Source organism: Papio anubis, chromosome 7, assembly GCF_008728515.1.
Source record: "Papio anubis isolate 15944 chromosome 7, Panubis1.0, whole genome shotgun sequence".
NCBI lineage: Eukaryota > Metazoa > Chordata > Mammalia > Primates > Cercopithecidae > Papio > Papio anubis.
Genome location: NC_044982.1, coordinates 20,511,667 through 20,535,372, shown reverse-complemented (window position 1 = coordinate 20,535,372; position 23,706 = coordinate 20,511,667). Strand labels below are relative to the sequence as shown.

At 34.6% G+C, this 23,706-nt stretch overlaps 1 long non-coding RNA gene across 1 annotated transcript; it reads left to right on the top strand.

The window, feature by feature from the left end:
* Positions 1-205: 205 nt before the first annotated feature.
* LOC110743815 lies at positions 206-23,706 on the top strand. The gene is made up of 4 exons (XR_004184827.1): positions 206-930; positions 13,087-13,173; positions 21,317-21,437; positions 23,617-23,706. It is a non-coding gene; the product is annotated as an uncharacterized LOC110743815 (long non-coding RNA).

Below are 23,706 nucleotides of genomic sequence, written 5' to 3'. Positions count from 1 at the left end.
TTTTTTTTTTTTTTTTTTGAGACAAAGTTTCACTCTTGTTGCCCAGGCTGGACTACAATGGCGTGATCTTGGCTCACTGCAACCTCCACCTCCCGGGTTCAAGCAATTCTCCTGCCTCAGTCTCCCCAGTAGCTAGGATTACAGGCAGCCACCACCACACCTAGCTAAGTTTTTGTATTTTTAGTAGAGAGGGAGTTGGCCAGGTTGGTCTTGAACTCCTGACTTCAGGTATCCACTCTCCTTGACCTCCCAAGTTCTGAGATTACAGGCAAGAGCCATCGTGCCAGGCCAAAGCTAAGAAATTCTAAGCATAAAAATGCATTATAGATGGTGCTTGGGGCTGAAATAAACACAAAGTAAACAAGTGGACGTTTATTTTTATAAGAATAAATTAAATATTTTTTCTGTGTTATTGAAGAATATCTGATATAGGTTAGCTATTGAGAAGTTTACCATAAATTCTGATTAATTAATGTATAGGCTATACAGGAGCTCTAAAAAAAAAGCCAAATCAAGTGCTAGAGCTTATTCATGAAACGGTTTCAAAATTGGGCTTATAAAAATGCTTCTTTGTGAAACTGTTTGTAGATATGAAAGAAAACCCTGTTAGAATTCATTCTTAAGACATTAGATTATCTCTATATGTAGAACTAGTTCTGCATATTTTGTCTGAACTAAGAAGTTATTTAGAAGGTTAAAATAAAATGTTATTATGGAAAGTGAGCAAAAATTTGAGATTATCAGGTAAATTTCTTAGTAGTACGGTTTAGAGAAACATTTATTGAATGCCTGAAAAAGTGGAAACAGAAGAAGAGTGAGGCACAAAACACTCAACGGGTGCAGTTGACAGAAAAAAATGCTGAAAAGCCAACTTCATCTTTTGCAGTTATGCCCTATGGTATCTGGAAGCTATCTGGAAACATTGTTTTGGTGAGTGCACTTCAGAATTTCTTGGTTTCATGCTTTATAAACACTTTGGTTTATGGTTCACTGAATAAAGCAGATCTTCTTTGACCACAGTGGTCTGTGGTAAAGCCTTTAGCCAAATGGATTCCAACATTCATTCCCATTGGCTATGCTCTTAAGTTACCATATGTTACATGGTATATTTACATATCTATTAATGCTTCTATATTCTCCTCCCTGCAAGATGAGAACTATCTTTGAATATCAGCAATCTATCCTTCATATGCAACATAGTAGAGATAACCAGGTCAGATTTTTCCAATAAGTTTGCAATAGTTATAAGGAAAATTTCCCCAATATTTTTGTCCGTAAGAACCACCTACGGTTATGTGAAAAATACAGATTTTTTTCCTGTATTTTCTGAGCACAGAATCATACATTTCTTTTAGATGTATTTGGAAATCTATATTTAAAAGATGCAACCAGATTTATTCTTACGGTTTTAAAAACATCATACATAAATTCATAATCATAAATTGATTATATTTAAAACAAATGTATAATGAGAATGTGAGCTCAGAGAGTTGAATTTAAACATTAAAAACTGCTAGAAATCATTAAACAAACAGTGAAATTGTAGTGGTGGTCTCTTTCCAATAACTTTAAGTATAATTGTTCATCCTTTAGATTAGGATGATGAAACTGACTTTTTTTCCCCCCCAGACTGCTCTTGGTTTTAAATAAAAAATGACCAAAAGATAACTTAGTAATTCACCTTTCTTTTATCTTCTTATTTTATTTTAGCCTGATATAATATTTCCTGTGGCCAGGAAAAAAAAAAAATACTAAGCTATCAATAGCTCTAAATTTCTTAAATTTAGATATATAGATATCCTGATTTTATGAAAACAAATGAATGATTTGATGTTTATTTATTAACAACTTTGTTTTATTTTGCTATGTAGCAAATTACCATAAATTTAGCAACTTAAGATGAGAACATTTTATTATCTCACAGTTCCCTGGGTCAGAATTCCAGCAAATTTTAACTTGGCTCTCTACTTAGGATCTTATAAAGCTGAAATCAAGGTGTTGTGCAGATGTGTACTTATCTGGAGTCTTGACTAGAGAAAGATACGCTTCCCAGCGCAGTCAGGCTATTGGCAGAATTCGTTTCCTTGCAGTAGTAGACTAAGGTCTCTACTGCTTTCCTGGCTGTCAACCAGGGACCACTCTCAGCTTCTGGAGGCCACTCTTAGATCCCTGCCATGTGCCCCGCTCCATCTCAGCAACGGAGAATCTTCTTCATGTTAGTTTCTTCTTGCTCTTTAAATTTCCAATTCCCATTCTGCTACTAGCCCGAAAAACTTCTGCTTTTAAAGGGCTCATGTGATTAGATCAGTCTCACCCAAATGCTCTCCGTACTGTAAAAAGTCAACCAATTTGGGGCTTTAATGACATCTTCAAAATCCCCTTGCAGCAAGACCTGGAGTCATATTACTGAATAATCTGGGGATTGAAACACTGGAATGCCTTCTTAGAATTCTACCACAGCAGCTCACACATTGTCTACCACAGCAACTCACTCATTGAAGCAGTTTTTTTCAATTTGTAAATGTCTTGGAATATATTACAAAGTTAGCCTGATATGATAGCTGTGTTAATATGACTGCCGTAATGAATACACAATGTATATAAAAATATCACATTGTACACCTTAAATATACTCAATCTTTATTTTTCAAGTAAATATTTTAGAATTTAAAAAAATTAGAAATTCTTTTATTCATTGACAAAAGAATAATTTCGAAGACAATACTTCCACAATTTGTACAGGTCAAAAATGAAGAACATTAGTTCTAAAGAACAGTCAAGAACCACTGTGCCATGTTCGATAAAAACATGTTACTTCTACACAGAGGTTCAGAATCTTTTCTGGTCAAGAATCTCTTTGAGAATCTGACAAAAGGTTGTAACCTATTTTCTACTTCTTAAAATACACACATTTCAGTCATTTTTTGAATGTTAGTAGATTCTGATCTAAGTGAAAGAGAACAAAAATGAGGTTATTCAATGTCTATATATGCCTCTGATAAACTTATTAGAAAATAATGTTGGTCAACTAATGTTAACATAAGACTTGATTCATTTATCCAGTGCTAGTGTGATGTATATTTCAATCTAGCTCTCCTCAAAATTATTATTTTGTCAATCAATGAAAGAATTTCTAATTTTTTAAATTCTAAAATATTTACTTGAAAAATAAAGATTGAGTATATTTAAGATGTACAATGTGATGTTTTTATATACATTGTGTATTCATTACTGCAGTCATATTAACACAGCTATCATCACTACCCATGTTGTTCCTTATGTTTTAATTATTAAACATGTAGCTTAATGGGAGTTCCTTAGAACTGGTTCATGTCAGAATTGAAAACTTTTACCTTTTAACCATCATCTCCCCATTTCCTACACCCTGTCCAAACCCTGAACACCATTGTTCTATTCTCTGCTTCTATGAGTTCAACATTTTTTAGATACCACAATATGAATGAGAAAATACAGTATTTGTCTTTTTGTGCCTGCCTTATTTCATTTAGCTAATGTCCTCTGGTTCATCCGTATAATTGAAAATGACAGGCTTTCCTCATTTTGGCTCAATAATATCCCATTGTATCAATATATCACAATTTCTTTATCCATATATCTGTCAGTGGACATTTAGGTCATTTCTGTATCTTGGCTGTTGTAAATAATGCCGCAATGATCACGGGAACGCAGATATCTCTTCAACATCCTGATTTCATTTCCACTTTGACAAACTAGTTGCATTTTCGTTGAATATATACTCACAAACGGGATTGCTGAATCATATGGTGGTTCTCTTTTAGAATTTTCCTAAAATAAAACAAAACAAAACACAATGAAACAAATACTGAACTGTGTTAGCACGTGGGATAGATTTCTGATGCTACACCCAGCTAAATTTATACTCAAAATTTTTTAAAGGAAGGAAGCAAAAGACTGAATTTAGCCTGGCCAGTTGTTGAAAGAAATGAATTAAATCCTCTGTTGTTTGCAAACCAGATTATGTGTCCATTCTGAGACCCTCATCCTGCTCTGTTTCTACTTTGCCACATAATACGTAGCTAAATATGTCACACCCTCGTGACCAAAGGAATTATGGTGCCTTGGAAAATACCTGAACTAGTCCCAAAAGACAGCTTAATCATCTGACAAAATAACAGTATCTACCTCTCTGTTAGTAAAACTTGGGCTCTAAGTACTGTACTTTTCTTATTATTATGGAATAAAATATCACATGGAATGAAAAAACAGGGAAATGTACTAGAGAAATGTATTAGGTATCCTCAGTGGATACCCAGTGCCTGCTGCCTCCAAGGTCTGTGAAGAAAGATTTGATTTCTTTCTCATGAGACACAAAATTGCAGGTCCAGGATGTGTGTTACTATGTAACAGTGATTATCTTACTTCATGGCTCTGTGGCAAATGCATGCCTGGTTTGTGGAAAGATGAAAATTAAATACAGACATCAGAAGATTGAGAGTGAAAGAGATTTGTTAGGTGTTTTCACTAAAATGCTAAGGAACTGCCATTAAGCTATATGTTTTAATAATTAAAACATTACTTTAACTTGGCTTCAAAACTTAAGCATATCCAGAGAAACTGGAGAGGGTATTAGGAACTAATTACATTAAAGTGTTGAAGATCAATTTCTCATGGTTTGGTAGCTTCATATTATTATTTCTTTAAAAACAGTGAAGGCAAATATTATAGAAACATATCAAAGGATGCTTTTCTAGGGTTCCACATTAATCGTCAGTACTAAGCAATTTTGTAATAGAATTTATTGAGTTAGCTTACCTTGGCTTTAGGAATACACATGGTACCTCTTAGGAAGCTTGTGGAAGGAAACTTCTTGTTTCTCTTCTTGACCAGAAAAAAAAAGCCAAAATTACATTTACTTATTAAAAGTAATCAGTTTGGAAGTGTGAAGGACTGGATTTCAAAACAGTACTTTCTCATCTGGATGAAAGATAATATTCATATATGATCAATACAATCTAATAAAATCCATTCAACATGAGTTTTATATTTTCACTTTTTCTTCTAGAATAATATTAATATTTTTATTAAATCAACCACACAGAAATGCCAAGCTTCAAAATGAAGTGAATTTCCACCAATTTCTTTGTGCAGTTAGGAAATTTTGGAGGTTCCTCTTGCTTTCCCACACTAGAGGGAGAGGGCGTGAGTAAGACTAGGCTGATCTCCACGCAGAGTGACATATTATCATTCACATTGTGACATAATTTCAAGTGCTTTTCAGTGTAATTGGATTTCTTCCATCTTGTAGAATCTACAGTGTAGATCTTGACTCTTGTTTCAGGGATTGATTCTAGTTTGTCACCTATAAGATCAAGGTTGAAGAATATTTTCTTTAGAGAGCTCTATCTATGGCAACCATACAAATGTTCCTTTCGAGCTTCCAAATGAAGGGACTGTAATGGAGCAAGGGCTCTAGCTGCTTCCTGCTGCATGGAACAAAAATCCATTGCCACACTGACCAAAACCTAGGCTGCTCCATGCAATGGACTGAGCAGTATGGGGATACCAAGATAGGTTTGTTTCTGGAAGCCATAGGACTCCCGAGCTGGCTGATTTTGGTTCAAGAACGCCTTGATGACTTTGCCAAACTGCCTTAGTTTGCAAGCTGTTCAGAATATTTACATCTCCTCTTTTCTGTCTTCTTCAGTTGGATGTAAGACGCACACTCTGGATCAACAGCTGTCCTATTATTCCATGACTCTTTTTCCATCTTCTTCCTCAGGAGTTTTCCCTAACAAAATCACTGCATGTTTAATCTAGCCTTGGAGTCCGCTTCTCAAAGAACCTGAACTATCACAGTTTTTGATGTGAAGTTATATAATTATACTATTTATAAGGCAGAGAGAAAATAAAGGAATATTTTTAAATTTTTATATAATTATGGAGTATTTCAGAATTACATATCCGTACAAACAAAAATGAGTCTAACAAAAAAATAAGATTGAGAAAATTTGGGTTCATCTTAACATTCCAGGACCCTATTATGGTGGTAACAGATTTAAAATTATAAGAATGTTTCTTTTCCTACTTACTGGATTTTATTAAGTCAGATCTGTTCAGCTATCAAAACATACTCTGTGATATCTTTGCAAAATAATTGAATTTATGGTTTATATTTGAATTCACAGGCATGGCATGGATGAGTCAAGCTCTATTGTATCTTCAGTTTATTCCAACTGTGTTATTTGATGTGACTTTTCTGTTTGCTTATCTCCAGCTCAGCGACCAACCTTAACCAAACTAAAGGCAACAACCTGCTAACATCCAACATGAGAGCACCCCCCCATCTAATAGGCTCTGTTGACATTACTTTCCTCTTCATATAGAAAACAAGCTCAATATTGCTTTCTCAGAGTTATGTGGAAAATATATTCTTCCCGGCTAAATATTATGGACAATGATGAGCAAGAAAAGAAGTTTTTAAACATTTTAAAAGCAGAAATCCATTTACATATACAATTTTATAATTATAACTCTCAACAGTTATTTCAACATCTTGACTTAAAGTATCAGGAAACTCTTAAACTGGATGTAAAGATAATTTATCTTCTATATACTTTTTAATGAACAGTTTGGTGCTTTAAGTTAAATATTTGAATATGCATACACAAACACAAACATATATTTTTGTACATAATACATTGTGTATGACTTTTAATTATGATTTGTTTAAATTACACAAATTTTAGATACACATAATTAAATTTGAAACAAATTTTAGTGGAACCATAAAGTGTGTAAGTTGGTACTAGCATATTATAGTTTTAAAAAATCACTGAGTTATCTATGTATATACACGCACATTTACATGTATAAAATATTTGTTATCCTTGATCACTTATTTTCTTTTAAAGAAATGTACTGTACACGGACATGGACTCAACCTAAATGCACATCAATGATAATCTGGATAAAGAAAATGTGGTACATACATACCATGGAATACTATGCAGCCATGAAAAAGAATGAGATCATGTCCTTTTCAGGAACATGTATTGGTCAGGGGGCCATTATCCTTAGAAAACTAACACAGGAACAGAAAACCAAATACTACATGCTCTCAATTATAAGTGGGAGCTAAATGATGACAACGCATGGACACATAGAGGGTAACAACACACCATGGGGCTTTTCAGAGGGTGAAGGGTGGGAGGAAGGAGAGGATAAGGAAAAACAACTAATGGGAAATAGGCTTAAAACCTTGATGATGAAACAATCTCTACAACAAACCCGCATGACCCAAGTTTACTTATGCAACAAACCTGCACTTGTAGCCCTGAACTTAAAATAAAAAGTAAGAGTGTACTTCCAGGGAGGACAAAATTTGCTGAAAAATCAGTTAAAATGGGAAATGGGATGAGGTACAGTAATTCAAACAGAGGTTTTGTATGTATTTTGCAAAATAAATTTTTTTTCAGGTTAAATTGGCATAGAATATTTATTATATGCATGTACCAAGCCAAAGTTTGATAAACCTGTAGCTCGCTAAATTAATGTATTTTCATGGTGTTGTGGAAACAGTTTGACTCTGTTTTAGTGCTTTGCCAAATGATGTTATCTCTTTTAGGCTAGCTCTCTTCAGTGTCAGTTAGCAGTTAGAAGTACAGACCTCAGAGTGTAACCTTGATTTCCCCATGTGCGTATTTATTTAATTAAGCCAATTTTCTTACATAGTTAATCTTTATTTAAATATACAGTATTACAGAGTGTTACATCTACCGTGTGTCACGTGTGTGTGTGTACATGTGTATGATCTTTATTTGCAAAGATAATGCCACTAACAGTGGTTTTGATTTACTTGCGGATGTGGTTGAGAAAATGTATGCATCATTAACAGGGCTTTCCACACTGAATGTATTACATTTGTGGTTGCAGGAACTGTTTGCAAAACCTGTTGTGATTTGCTCTTGTCTGTTTCTGTTTGGTGTGAAATCTTTATCCAGAAAGAACTAATCTAGATTGCAGCAAAGCCTACCTCGAATAGGGGATTCTGCTCTGTTAGAACATAGGATATGTCAACTGCACTGATCCAGAGAGAAGCCTGGTCCTTTTTTTTCCATCATTATTGATCTTTTTAATTTTTGTGGCTACATAGTAGGTGTATTATTCATGGAGTATATGAGATATTTTGATACAGGTATATAATGTGTAATAATCACATCATGGTAAATGGGGTATCCATCACCTCAAGCATTTATCCTTTGTGTTACAAACAATCCTGTTACATGATTTTAGTTATTTTAATGTGTACAATTAAATTATTGACTATAGTCACTCCGTTGTGCTGTCAAATACTAAATCTTATTCATTCTTTCTAACTACTGTTTTTGTACCCATCATTGTTATTGATACTAATCTATCATTACCGCAGTTTAGCAGTAGGATTTATTGGATGAATTGTAAAATTGTACAAAATAGTTTTACCAAACATAGCATGGTCTATCTGATCATACTATGCTAGAGTACAGCATGGTCAGATAGAAATTAACATAGATTGCAAAGGGAAAAATATCAAAATGCTGTCACTTTTTGTGGAAATAACATATGAATACAACTCATAATTTTAAAGTTGTTAAACTATGTATTCAGGGTTTACACAAGAAAAGTAAAATGCAATGTTAGTGTTGTGTTACATGAATTATATTTTTGGGTGTTCCAAACTTCTTAGTTTATAGTGAAAGCATTATTTAGACATTGAAGCCATTGCTATATATTGGTGCTTTCTGTTAATAACTCTATGACACTTCCACCTTCTGAGTCCTCACAAAGGCACTGTGAAGATTGACATTCATAAGAAGTATGGAACCCAGAGTGTGGGGGTTGTAGCTATGAAATTTACCTCTTAAACCCATAGCATATCTTTGGCAAGGAAAATAAGTTATCTTAAAATTTCCCCCAAGCCCTCCTCACCTTTGAGAATAATAATGTTCTTAATTCTACTAAAACATTTGAAAAGCTAAGGTGAGTCCAAGAATCTGCCAAGAAGGGAAAACTACCAGGTGTTTAAATGGCTAGCATCCATGGGATACAGTTGAATGAATAAAGATGAATAGGGATGAAACATTTAGTTTGAAATAAATTTAAGTGAAAATTAATCCAGACTATGACTGAAATATAATTTAATCTGTTCATTTTACTCTAGTTAACCCCCACATATAAAAATATGCACTAAGAAAACAGGAACTTGGTATAATATATATTGCAAAAACATATGGTCAGTATCCAACAAGAGTGTCAACCTCAAAACCAAGAAAACATACTGCTCCCACTAGACAAAAATTAAACTGGGAAGCCTGTTAAGTGCACAGCCAGAAAAAAATATGATGTATATTATAGGAAATGGGAAAGATAAACCAAATAGGAAAAGATAAAGCGTGAAGTTGCCAACTTCATAAGAAATTTCACCAAGATGGGTCCTTATCTTTCACAGATAGGTAATCACACCTATGATGGAAACTTTAAGCAAAGGATTGACCCAGAACAACATACTTTTCAGTTTCTGTTTATTTGTTATTTTTCTTTTATAGGAAACAAAGTATCAACAGAAGCGTAATTGGAGGGATTTGGGGATTAAGCCCTCGACTGATCATGTCTGCAGAGAGCATATTTTCCTTGTTTCTAGTGGCAAATTATTTAGGCGTTATCTTGGATTTTCTGAAAGTTATGATTTCAAATTCTTTCTTTATTTTAGACCATGAGTCAAGGATTGAGTTTTGGTACATAAATAGTTTAGCATTTGCTTTTCTCTGAAAGATAGTGTATTAGGGTTCTCTAGAGAACAATAAAACCAGTAGAGTGTGTGTGTGTGTGTGAGTATGTATATGTGCGTACATATGTTTGTGTGTATGTATAGAGACAAGGAAAAAAATAATTTATTTTTAAAAAGTTAAAGGAATTCCAGTAAGTAATGCATATAACATACAAAATATGTGTTACTTGACTGTTTATGTTATTAGTAAGGCTGCCAGTCAACAGTAGGTTATTAATAGTTAAGTTTTTGGGGAGTCAAGATTTATACACAGGTTTTTAACTGCTTACGGAGTTAGTGCCCCTCAAGCCAATGTTGGTGAAGGTTAACGGTACTAAATGTAAAAAACAGTTATTCGTAAGTAGATCAGATACACACACATAAAATTACAACACTCACATGTTCTGTGTTCAAACGTTTAAAGTCATAATGCCACATATTGTGCTTGATTTTAAATAATTAAAATTATGAAGAAGTATAGTTTGATAATTGTAATAGATACTCCTAGGAAGGTATAAAGCCCAATTACTTTATACTTAGGTTGTTTCTAATATTGTTTTAGTTGTAAACGTATGTGAACTAAATACGTCTAGCTTTGGCATAATCATATTACCAGTTCACTACTTTAATATCCAAGATGTTATGTTTGCTCATGCTCATCAGCTTCTTAACCTTACCATAGGTAGGGATGCTAAACACATTTCTACTGATTTCAAATTATCTAAAAATATGTGAATAATTCTGTATATTTTTGTATTTAAGTGGAAAACTAGAAATTAATTCCATGTATTTAATAATGATTTTTAGTATAATATTTTATGACTACATGTCATAAAATCATTGCTATAAATGCTCAGAATTGTTAACATACTTTTAAGAGACTGTTGGAATAAAAAGGATGTATTTTTAATATGAGAATGACAGAGGACATGAATTTTGGAGTCTAGGATGAAATGCTATGGACAGAATTGTGTCTCTCCAAAATGCATATGTTGAGATCTATCTTAGACGGCTCAGAATGCTATAGCAAAATATCATAGATTGGCTGACTTATAAACAACAGAAAATTACATGATAGTCTGGAGGCAGGGAAATACAGGATCAATATGCCAGCAGATTCAATGTCTGAGGAGGACCCATTTTGTTTTCCATAAATAATTGTCTTTCCCTTGTGTCCTCACATGGCAGAAGGAGTGAGGGACTTTTGAGAATCCCTTTCATAAGAGTACTAATCCCATTCATGAATGTTCTATCCTCCTGAACTCATGATCTCTCAAAGAACCCACCTCCAAATACCATCACATTGGTAATTAGATTTCTACATATGACGTTTGAGAGGACATAAATCTGCAGTCTGTAACCACCCCTAACACCCAATGTCATGGTATTTGCAGATGGGGTCTTTGAGAGACTATTAGATTTAAATGAGGTCATGAGAGTAGAGATTAATGTCCTCAATCTCCAGTGATGGGATTAGTAGCCTTCATAAAAGCGGTGACAGAGTGCTCTCTCTTTCTGTCTTTGCCATGTGAGAATATAGCAAGAAGGCATTTCTGGCAAGAATCCAACAATGCTGGCACCCAATATCTAGCTTCTAACCTGCCACCCAGTCCGTGGAGTCCTGAGAAGTCTAAGAAAGATACAGTAACAGAGAAGTAAGATTAAAATAAATATTCAGAAAGGCCAATATTAAAGAAACAAATAAATGAAATCCTTCAGTTAAATATCAAACCTGGTTATTGAAACTAAATGCTATGCAAAGTCGCTGAGCTACTTGTGAAATAACAATATTGCATATAAAGTTATTATCAGCTGATTAAAGTGTTATATTTGCCCCACTTTTGTCATTTGGATTCCATGTTCACAGTGTACATAGCATATGTGGCTAGAAATTTTCAAAGTGCCTGAATATGTGTTGCCAGTTGTAAGTACAACTATGTGTTTGTCATCAGTTGATGTATCTTGTCTTATATCTTACTCATATAGGATAACTTTAAGAGATCTTTAAATTTATTATATCATTAAAATTAAAGAGAACCTTATAATTTTATGTTTTACACATTTCATAATTCACTTCACAAAATAATTCAGGTAAATAAACCACTAGATTGAAAAAAAGTAATTCTAGTGGTTACACATTAGTTCCCAACCTTTACATTTTCAGGTAAATTCTGTGATCGTTCATGGTGGATGCGGTTCTGGTCTTAGGCACTTTATATAGTTTCTTAGCCTTATCTTCACCAGCTGTGAAAGGAATCTTCTAGCCCTCTCTGATTTTAATTTACCTGTGGAATAGTCTGTCCTGAGGCTTCTTCATCTGTAGAGCCGTCTCCACTTAAAAAGGGGCATGACTTGGGATTAGGAAAAAATGTTCTACAGGTTCGTTAATTGTTCTACCAAATCTCACAAGAAGCAGATAGAAGATTTCAGTTGCCTTTAAAAGATTGATAAGCAGATTTCAAAATGGCTTCAGGGCAGATCTTCAAACCATAAATAAAACTCTCACTGAGAAATCATGCTTTTAAATATTTTAACTATCTGGAGAGAGTGCTCCTTTCTCAGAAAAGTATATGATGACCTCTCCTTTAAAATAAGCTAAATTTGTATATAGGTTAATAGCAAATAATTGGTATTCTCAATTTCATACATAATTGGTTTATTTTTCTATTTTTGGCTATTGACTAATAAAGCACAGGCATCCATCTTAAAATGCCACAGGGAAGACGTCCTCAGAGGCCACCTCTCTAGACCATGTCATGGAGGTATTGTCTGTGTGCACCCTCATAGAGGTGGTGGAAGTATGTGTATATAATTTTCCCAGAAAAGGATATTGAAATGAATTCTATTTTGCTAGGTAAGTAGATGACTAGAGATAAAGAGGGATCACTAAGATAGAGGAAGAGATAATCAGTGAATGGACTCATATAAAGAATGCCTTATTTATGTACTTGCTCTGCTACTCCTACCTGAACTGGAGCACACCAGTTACTCTCTTTTTATGAAAATAGGATTGTAAAACCTATGAGATGATGGATGACAAAGTAATCTAATATTAGTGACTCCAATGGCACATCCCTGTTTAAATAATCCTAATGCAGTCTGACACATCCTTTAAAACACATGGGGAAAAAGGAGATAATGAAACTCCCGTTGGAATAATGTGTGTTTGTCTATTCATCTAAGTCTTCTTCCTTAAGAAAGAACTGTATTTGACCCAGCCTTTTAAAAGTTGTACCAATATTTGTATACATCTTTCATATAATTTTTCTCTAATAGGTGCTTTTATTTTTTTTCTGAAGCTTTGGTAGTGTAACTGAAAGAGTCCTGGAATTGGAAAACAAAATCCAGAAGTTGAGTTCCATGGCTTTTTTGCTGTTTGTCTTTGGGTAAGTCTATGATATCCAGTTTCTGCATTTCTCAATTTTGTTGTAAAGACTAAATAAAGTAGTATACATGTACACATGTACAGCTAGACTGTAAATCACTATTCAAGTATGGGTTGTTTTCACCATGTTTCTATGGAAAAGAGGAAACTTTTCTATTATGTAATCAGTTTTTAGTTGGCAATCTATAAACTTGATTACAATTTGTACTACCCTTTGACCATTCTGTGTTTTTTCTAATCAATGAGTAATTGTCATGCAAGAGGTTGGGGGGAAAAGAAAACCTGCTTAATCTGCATTCTTCACATAGCCCTTGCATTTAAGAGGTTAAAAAATTGATTTAGGTCCCAGACACCTCTGGTTTTCAGTTTACCATGGTTTCATTTGAGCTTGGTGCCATGAAAGGAGCGCTGATTGATCTCGACCACAACTTTAGACGAAAGAAGAAAAAATATCCAGGACACATAAAAGATCTGCTTTAGAAAGGAAAGAAACAAGAAAAAGAAAGAAAGAGGAAAGAGGAAGGAATGGAAAGAAGGAAGGAAGGAAGGAAGGAAGGAAGGAAGGAAAGAAGGAAGGAAGGGGAAGGAAGGAAGGAAGGAAGGAAGGAAAGGAAGAAGGAGAGAAAGAAAGAAAGAAAGAAAGATAGAAAGAAAGAAAGAAAGAAAGAAAGAAAGAAAGAAAGAAAGAGAAAGAAGGAAAGAAAGAAAGAAAGAAAAAGAAAAGAAAGAAAGAAAGAAAGAAAGAAAGAAAAGAAAGAAAGAAAGAAAGAAAGAAAGAAAGAAGAAAGAAAGAAAGAAGGAAAGAAAGATAGGGAAAGAAAGAAAGGAAGAGGAAAAAAATATATTAAATGTTGACACTGGCACCAATATTGAGAAAAGTATGTTCTAAAATAGGAGGTAAACAATATTACATTTTACTGTGCTTAAACATTGTTTTAATGTCCACCAAATGTAGGCACAGAAAAAAACCCAACATACACACATTTTACAGACTCTGACTAAAGGAGGAAACAATTCTAAAGCAGATGTTTCTCTTCTCTTTTGAACAAATATTTTATTGAAATTCTTCACACCAGACTTTATTAATTAATCTGAAATAAAGAATGACGGGTGATGCTGATCCTAATCACAGGAAACAGATAACAAACTGTGGTCCATTTTTCCTGTCTCTGTCTGACATCAGCATCTGGTTCCTTGGCAGGCTCTGTCAACCTTTGCGTTGACATCCTAGGAGCTGCTTCGGCTCTGTCAGTTTCCTGGATGTCGCCGTTGGGCTGAGGCTCACCACAATCATTTTATTTTGTTGTTGCTCGCACTGGGTCTTGATGAAATTCTTCCTTCTGCTTCTGCAGTCATAGAAATATTATATGCAAAGTCAACTCAGTGATGTTTTTCTTCAATCTTGAGATGTCCGTATAAGTGCCTTATTTTTTAAGGTTAAATTTTATCTTAGATATACTTTGAATTTAGCCTAGAAGGAATGGCTAAATGGAATAGAGTCAAATAATTCCAAAGCAAAGCAGGAAGTTATTTACAGGGCCGTAGGAGTGCCTAATGGGCCCACTGATGTGAAACCAAGCCAAGGAAGGCTAGAATGAAAGGAAGTGCTCCTAAATTTAGTCTCGTTACTGGATTGCTTTGCTGAGGAAGGGGAGGACAAACCCAAGGTGGTGACTAACACAATTGATCAAGAATTTAAAAACCTAGTACAGAGGGGAAATAGGAACAATCAAGGGATTACTCTTCTCACTTTCAAAAATTTTAAATTGCAATTAAATTTAATATAGTCATGGAATCTTGGAATGGTTTCAAGTGAAACGCTGTGTGTTGCAAATTAGACTATAAGACATTAGTAGCAACCATCTTAAGAATGTTTCCTTTGTTATGTATTCTATATCACATATTTAATTTACATCATTTACTTAATGATCACAGCCATGCTACTGCTTCCTGGCAAGGAAAAATTGTATGAATCAAAGAGTATTTAGTTGTTAAATATGAGTTATTAAAAATTTCAGTATTTTCACTTCAAAGCAGATTTTTGGTCCTGGCTTCAAAATGTGGAGATGTTTTTTAAAATAGATTATTTTTGTCTTTTTATAGTAAAATACGTATATTTGCATTATAAAATCTTCAAACTATGTTGAAAGTCGTAAATATGAAATCCTCTCCGTTTTCTTTTCCCTATACAATCTCCTCCTAAGGGATATCTGCTGATCAACATTCTTTCTATGCATTTACATGTGTACACTTTACACAAAAAATTAATTTTTTAGACATAAATAGTATAATATGTGTGTTAGGAGACTCGGTTTGATATACAACAATATGTTCTGGAGACGTTTTAATGTCAATTCATAAAGACTTTACTTTTTTTACACCTGCATCATATTCCATATTATGACTATTCTATGATACATAACATTCAATTCCCCTTTTGAAGGACACTTGGGCCATTTCCAGTATTTCAGAATGATGAGACAATATCACAATAAACCTTCTTATGTATTCATATGATTGTGCACATGTGTAAATATTTATTAAGAATAGAATTGTCTGGATTTAAAGATAGAACCATTTAAATTATTGGTATATATTACCAAATAGTCTCAGTGAAATGTTTACTAATGTATACTCCATCAGTATTAGAGTTTCTGTTTCCCCACATCATTTTCCAACTCTTCCAAATTTTTGTCTCTGAAATGAGATACCTCATTGTGTTTTTAGTATATATTTCCCTGATTATGAATAAAGGTGAACTACTTTCATTTGTTTCACTTGTATTTATTCTACTGTGAACTGACTAATTAAATCTTAGACTCATTTTCCATTTAGTACATTTCATTTTCCAAGTTATATATGAGAATACTATGTATTCTGGATAATAAATCTTTGTTTATTAGATATGGTGCCAGTTTTGGCTTCAAACCATAATTTATTATTTTAATTTTTTGATAGTTGATTTTATCATAATGAAGTTTTAAATTTTGACATAGTCAAATCTGTTCGTGTATAGCTTTTGGTTTTGGCTGTTTTTAGGTAGAGTTTTCATAACTCAAAGCTACTCAGAATTTTATTTGACATTTTTCTTTAACAATGGTTTGTTTAGTTGTTTGTTCTTTAAATCATTAATGTGTATCACAGTGTATAACATGGAGTAGTGTCCTAACTCAATTTTTTATCCTTAATTTGTAGCAGTAATTTTCCACCAATTGTTGACTAAGAAATAATTTCTAAAATTATTTAAAATACCCCCTTTATCTTAAATTTAAATCTCTTTAAACAAGTTGATTGTTTTATTTCATTCTATTTCACTTGTTGATTTGTTATTACTGCAACCCGAAATGATAAAGACTACAGTTTTATAAAGATACCCTCATTTGTGTGTAATTTACTGTTTTTCTCATAAGTAATAATATTGATATTATTTTTCATTAAATTAAAATAAGAAATCAACTAGCTTATAAACCTTTCTATATTCCTATATCTTCAAACAAATCTATTTTGAAAGTGCAAAATAACAAAATTAGAGATGGTGTGGTAGACATGGGCAAGTTGAAAGTCAGTCTAACTTTCTTTTGTCATTAAACTGAATCATTCCTAGTAAGCCAAGAAAAGCTTGGTTCTATCCTGTGCTCGCCTGAGTAATTTGAAAGTCAGGCTCTTTCTTGGTTTTCTGTCAGTTTCTGTTCAAATGGACGTGGTTTCCTCAGTTGCCATATTAAATGCTAAATACACTGAACAGTTTATGGGTCTTTTGTGAATGATTTACAAATTAACTGTGGAGCCACACAACTATTGTCATTTCATCAGTGATGAAATTTCTCTCAGGGCAACTTTTGGCTGAGAAGAAACTTCAGTGGATGTTATTCATGTGTGTAAGTGTGCCAGAGAGAGATCGAAAGTACATTCCCACTTATCACACCCCATTAATAGTAAAAGAAAAACACAAACCAGTGAGATGAATTGTCTTATTTTTCTTAGAGTACTCTGCTTGGAATATATGCATTTATTGGAATGATTTTACATCAATCAAAATGAAAACAGGTAGTCATGCCAGGAATATTCCTATTCATTTTTTCATTCATCTATGCATTTATTTGAAACACATTAGTTGAGTATCTGATATAAGTGGTATGATGTAATTGGGTGGTTATCGCACCTCATGGGGAACTGAGGAAATTTGCATGGAGAAGATAATATTCATAAGGATGTCATTACTGAGTGGTATAGTGTGCTTCTTGGGGTCTAGGAGGGGTTTGGGACACTGAAAATATCAGCATAAAATTCCACTCCAATAGTCCAAGGTCAATCCTCTGACAAAGTTCATTGGTACTAAAGGCATTAGAAGGAAAAATAAGCTAGGGGAGAGGCACACTAATTGGCAAAGAAATATGAAGAGCTCTTCTCACATCCCTCAGGGGACAGATACTACACCCAAAAATATGACTCTGTATTTTAAAAGTGCACAGAAACATGAATGCAATTCAATTCTTTATTAGTTTCTTGTTGCTGCTAGAACAAATGATCTCAAGTACAGTGACTTAAACAACATGCATTTATGATCTTACAGTTCTGGAGTTCAGAAGTCCAAAATGGGCTTCTTCTGGAAGCTTTAGGGGAGAATCTCTTTCCATTCTTTTTCCAGCTTCTAGAAGTTTCCTGATCCCCTCCTCTATCATCAGAGTCTGAAATTACGTCGTTCTGATCTGAACTTTCATCCTCATGTGCTTCTTACTTCCTCTCCTTCCTATCACATCTCCTGCACCGACTCAGACTTCTCTGCCTTCTTTCACCTACAAGGACCCTGTTGATTACATTGGGTCCACCTAGGTCATCCAGAAAAATCTCCCATTGTCAAGGCCCTTCATTTAATCACACCTGAAATGCCCTTTATCTATATGAAGTAACATATTCCCAGCTTCCAGAGATTCATATTTGGACATCCCTGAGAGGCCATTATTCTTCTTACCATATGTATCAGGCCATTCTTGCATTGCTATAAAGAAATATCTGAGACTGGTTAATTTTTAAAGAAAAAAGGTTTACTTGGCTCACAGTTCTGCAGCCTGTGCAGGAAGCATGATGCTGGCATCTGCTCAGCTTCTGGGGAGGCGTCAGATAACTTACAGTTATGGCAGAAGGCAAAGAGGGAGCAGGCAGGTTATGTGGCCACAGCAGGCGCAAGACATGAGGACAGCAGCAAGTGGATGGTGCTAAACTATTAATCCAATCACCTCTCACCAGTCCCCACACCCAACGTTGGGGATTACAATTCAACACGAGATTTGGGTGGGAAAACACATCCAAAGTGTATTACCATACCCCCTAACAAGTTGGCTTTCTGATTACATCAACCAAAATCAGCTTGTTGTTTTCAGTGAAGAACAATGATTGAAACACCAGAGTTTCAGGTCTGCTTAGTGTAACCAAAGACCACCCTAGACCTACTGAGTAAAATTGGCTGAAAGTAGACAAGTGAATCTGCACTTATATTTGGTCAGGTGATTCTGATGCATAGTAAATATATGATTCCTATTATTTTAAAGTCACATTTATATACAAATAGTTTTTAGAGTCTCTTTCAAGAATGTGCCTATAATATGCATTTTCAGCTTACTGTAGAACAGTTTGGAAAGCAATGGGATTTAGTGCAAAGATCCTAGACTTTGGAACCAGACTTCAACTTGGATATCTGCTGTCATCTGTTTTTAGCTATAATCCTTGTATTAGTCTGTTTTCATGCTCCTATAAAGATACTACCTGAGACTGAGTAATTTATATTTTTAAAAAGAGGTTTAATTGATTTACAGTTCTGCATAGATGGAGAGGCCTCAGGAAACTTACAATCACTGCAGAAGGTGAAGGGGAAGCAAGGCATGTCTTGGTGGCAGGAGAAAGGGAATGTGAAAGAGAAAGCACTAGACACTTGTTAAACAACCAGATCTCATGAAAACTTCCTCATTATCACAAGAACAGTGTCAGGGAAACCACCCCACGATCCAATTACCTCCCACCAAAGTCCTCCCTCAATACCTGGGGATTATAATTTGAGATGATATTTGGGTGGGGACACAGAGTCAGACCATATCAATCCTTCTCAGCTCTTTCCATTCACAATTAAGATTGATCAAGTCCATTTCCCTCTAACAGTATGTTTTCTCATTCATAAAATGGACCAATATCACCTACCCTCAGTAGACTAATGTAAAGGTGAAATGAGGTATTTATTCAACAAATAAAAGTGCCTAAAGCATAACAGGTATACCAAAAATAGTTATTTACCAACATGCTGTACAATACGTATATCCGTGAAAAACAGTATCAACTAGAGTATATATAATTAACTTTATATGCTCTAGTTGATATTTTTCTTACCTTTCTTATACTTTTGCATTATCTAACTGTCCTTTAGTAAGAACAGAGATCCAGAAATTATTTCAGCCCCTTCTCTGTCCAGATGTCTTTTTTCTCTGCATTCTTACTTCTACAACTGCTGGATGCAGGCTCTGTTGCCTGTTGATTTTTGCCCAGAGTCTTTGATGAAGAGGCTGTGGCATGTTAATCTCTGTAATACATTTTTCTGTGGGCTTTTTCAGCCAGTCTCTCTTTCATCCGGACCTCCTTTAGGCTTCAAAGGCACAATTCAGGGCCAAACGTGAAGTAAGTTTAAGGCCTGGAGTAAATCACATGGGGGGGCCTTTTCCTTTCTGGTTTAAAGGAGAAAGGGAGAGATGATAAGACATAAAGAGAAGAGGCTCTTCTTAAGCTTAAGAAGCATGAAGGCAAAAGCATCAGTAATCCGGGTGCCTGGATTCCGTGTTCTCTAAAATTTGTGGAATAATTGAACACATTTGCCGTTACAGTCTCTGAAATTCAGAACTGGGTAATTGTTAAATATTTTTTAAACGAAAGAATTGGCATCAGAGGCTTTCCAATGATATTTCTAGAAGACTATCAGTAAATGTCTTACTTTTCTTCAAAAATTATTTCATAGTCAATCATATGTTATTATCAATTCCCCAAAACTGACATACACATTTATAGTTGGCATCAGATAAGGTTATTTTTAGAAAGAGAAACTGAACTATATTCGTGCTGAAAAAAAGAGGCAACCACAATCACAATATATCCAGGAAAATAAGTGAAACATCTGGTCAACCAGTTGTATTTTGATGTACTTATATCATAAGACTGAAGTTACTAATTTTTGTGAAAGATTTTTGGCCTCTGCTTAAATAGATTGATTATGACTCCATTTTCTTTGGAATGTGTACATATCTAATTAGAAATGAGTACAAGGACACCCCAGCAGGTGGGTCACTACAGTGCTCTGTTGAGAGTTTAGGTCAGATTTCTATGAGAGAATGTCAGGTATACTACAAAAAATTTAGTCACATTTTTTATGAAATGCCTAATAATTCATTTGAATTAAACTTTGATTAGGCAAAGTCAATTTCTTTGTTCCTAAACAAAGACTTCTAAATAAATTTGTAAACAAGACGTCTAAACAAATGCGTAAAAAATCAACCTATATTCATCTCCCTTAATTATTGCCCAGTTAGAAGTAACAGATGCTTTTGAGGGCAGTGTCCATAGAACTATTTATTTTATCTCACATAATTACCACATTTCAGCCTTAGAGTGGCTAAAATACTCAGAAAGTAGTTCCTATGATTTTAAATTCGGTTTCTCAGTGTCTTGCCCTTCAGGAAAATGAAGTAGAGAAGTATATTTCTACTTCTTAAAAGGACAAGAACTACTCCTTTTTCTTTTCTTCCTAAATCTTTTTTTAATTCAAAATAAAGCTATTAATGTATGCATATATTAGAAACATAAAGATTCCTCGTTGATAAGTATAAACTTGACAGTGTTTCATGCTTTGACTTCTCTCTATTTACAAAGAGAGATATTTTCTTTCTTTATTTTTCAGGGATATAAAAAATGAAGATACTTAAAGACTCAAAACTAAAATTCTTCCTTCCACCTGATGTTGTACTGCTTTCTTTTAAAGGTATTAAGCATCAGGCACCTGTCATATGCCCAATATAGTATTATACACAATGAGAGACACATACAAAAATCTCGGACAAGTTATTTGTTCATCGAAAAAACAGAAGAAAACAAAATTTCTTGTTTCTTAGGTGCTGACTCCTCTAGAAGTCATTCAAGTCATGAGCTGTATCCTAAGGGAGTAAGGAACTTGTTCCAGACAGCATAGAGAGAAGTCACCATTCCTCTTTTCTTTAATGTGGCTCTCCCAAGGTGTGTAACGTCTTGCAATTCGCCATTCTCCAAGACATGAATATGAATCCTGAGTTTCCAGGCATGAGCGGGAAGGATTCGCTTTCCTAGTGAATATGAGCAGAGGGTACAATGGGAGAGGTGACTGTTAGCAAAGAAAAGAAAAGAGAGGGGTCTGGCAAGTTAAAATGTCCCCACTTTACATCTCACTATACTGAAAAGGGCAGACAAGGTGTGGGGAGATATTTGGAATACCATTTCTCACTGAAGCTGGGAGAAAGACAATATGTTTATGGTCACTCCTATGTCAGAGGGCAGGAGTTGGAAATCGTGGGTAAAGATGTGGCTGGTTTGGAGTTAATGTAGGAGATATTGGTAGCTGTACCAGACTGGTGAGAGAGGATGAGGAGTAAGCCCCTGGGTACCAGTCCCCTGGGAGGGGCTCCAGGAAGAGGAGGGTCTGACAAGGATGCCAGAGGAGGAGACATCTGCATTGTGTACGTTCCTTTTTTTTTTTTTTATCAACAAGGAAATATTTATTTTTATATTTTTAAAAGCAAGTTCAAAAAATTATATATATATTATAATTTTAAAAACTAAGTATGTTCGTATGCATAGAACATACTTTATTATTTTAGTTTATTTTTATTTTTTATTATAATTTAAGTTCTAGGGTACAAGTGCACAACGTGCAGGTTTGACACATAGGTATACATGTGCCTTGTTGGTTTGCTGCACCCATCAACTCATCCTTTATATTAGGTATTTCTTCTAATGCTATCCCACCCCCAGCCCCCAACTCCCTGACAGGCCTCAGTGTGTGATATTCCCCACCCTGTGTCCAAGTGTTCTCATTGTTCAATTCCCACCTATAAGTGAGAACATGCAGTGTTTGGTTTTCTGTCTTTGTGATAGTTTGCTGAGAATGATGGTTTCCACCTTCATCCATAACCCTGCAAAGGACATGACCTCATCCTTTTTTATGGCTGCGTAGTATTCCATGGTGTATATGTGTCTATATGTTTCTGTTTCTTCTGTACTGCTGCCTTTGAGGGGGATGAGGCAATTTGAAGTTATATTTTAGCATATAGTTTCACCTAAAAATGCAAGACAGTGTTGGTATCCATGAATTAAAGAGTCTATGAGATTCCATGCCTATCTTTCAAACAGTCTTTGAGAGAGAAGTACACTCACCCATCACATTAATTTATCAATTTTATTAAAATGCAGTCTATCATTTTGACTACTTTATAAAATTTACACAGACATGCATTTACACTTTTTTTCTGTCACAACCTCGGTTTGACAGGAGAAAGAATTTATCAATGTTTTTCAAATGAAAGAATAAATACAAAATGCATTGTTCTCAGAAAAGCAATGAAAAGAAAATGTGAAGGGAAAGGTGAAATATAAAATATACGATGACAGGAGTTGTCAAAGAGAAAAAATAAAATGTTGAAAAAATATAGCATTATACTTAAGATTTGAGACCTATGTGATGAATTCTGTATTTCCAACTAGAGGAAACTGCCTTCATGCTAGTAGCAAATAACTGGTCTTTCTCTTATTTGCTGAACAAATTACTAGAAGTTGCAAAATAAGAGGCCTGCAAAATCATCTTACAGCTGACTTGTTCAGCAAAGTTCAGTGAGTGTAAGGGGTGAATGCTTTGTCTGGCAAGGAATTAGAGAGATCCAGGAGGTTAAAAAAAGTGGCTGCCACCCACTGCTGCCTATTAAATAAGTATTATAATGTTGGCAGCAGCACCTGGATTTTACTCAAAGTGGGGGAGAGAAAACTGAACCCTGGCAGATTAAAGCAACAGTCATGCTGAAAATGTGAATACAGACACACACACACACACACACACACACACACACACACAGAGTATATATATATATATATATTTTTTTTTCATTTGTTTCTCTTCAGGCAAATTAAAGTATGGACTTCCCAGCTAATTACTCTTATCCTGAGTCCCAGGGAGTCCACCACCTTCACAATAACTTACAGGTTTTCTCCCTGCCAGTTCTGTTCTGTGTTTCATCCAAAAAGGCAGATACCCCATTTGTATCAAATTATGCATGACGGTTTGGGAAGTGGGTTGTGTACTTCTATGAAAGCCACAAAAAAACAAGCTATTTCAGTTCCGGAGGCAAGGGCTTTTGCTTTTTTCAAAGATATTTTATCTCAATTTCAGGTGCCTAGTTGTGAAGAATTCAAAGTTTCCCTGAGAAAGGTTTAAAGGGTTTGTAAAATTTACACCTCTCAGGAGAAGAACAGAGAAAAG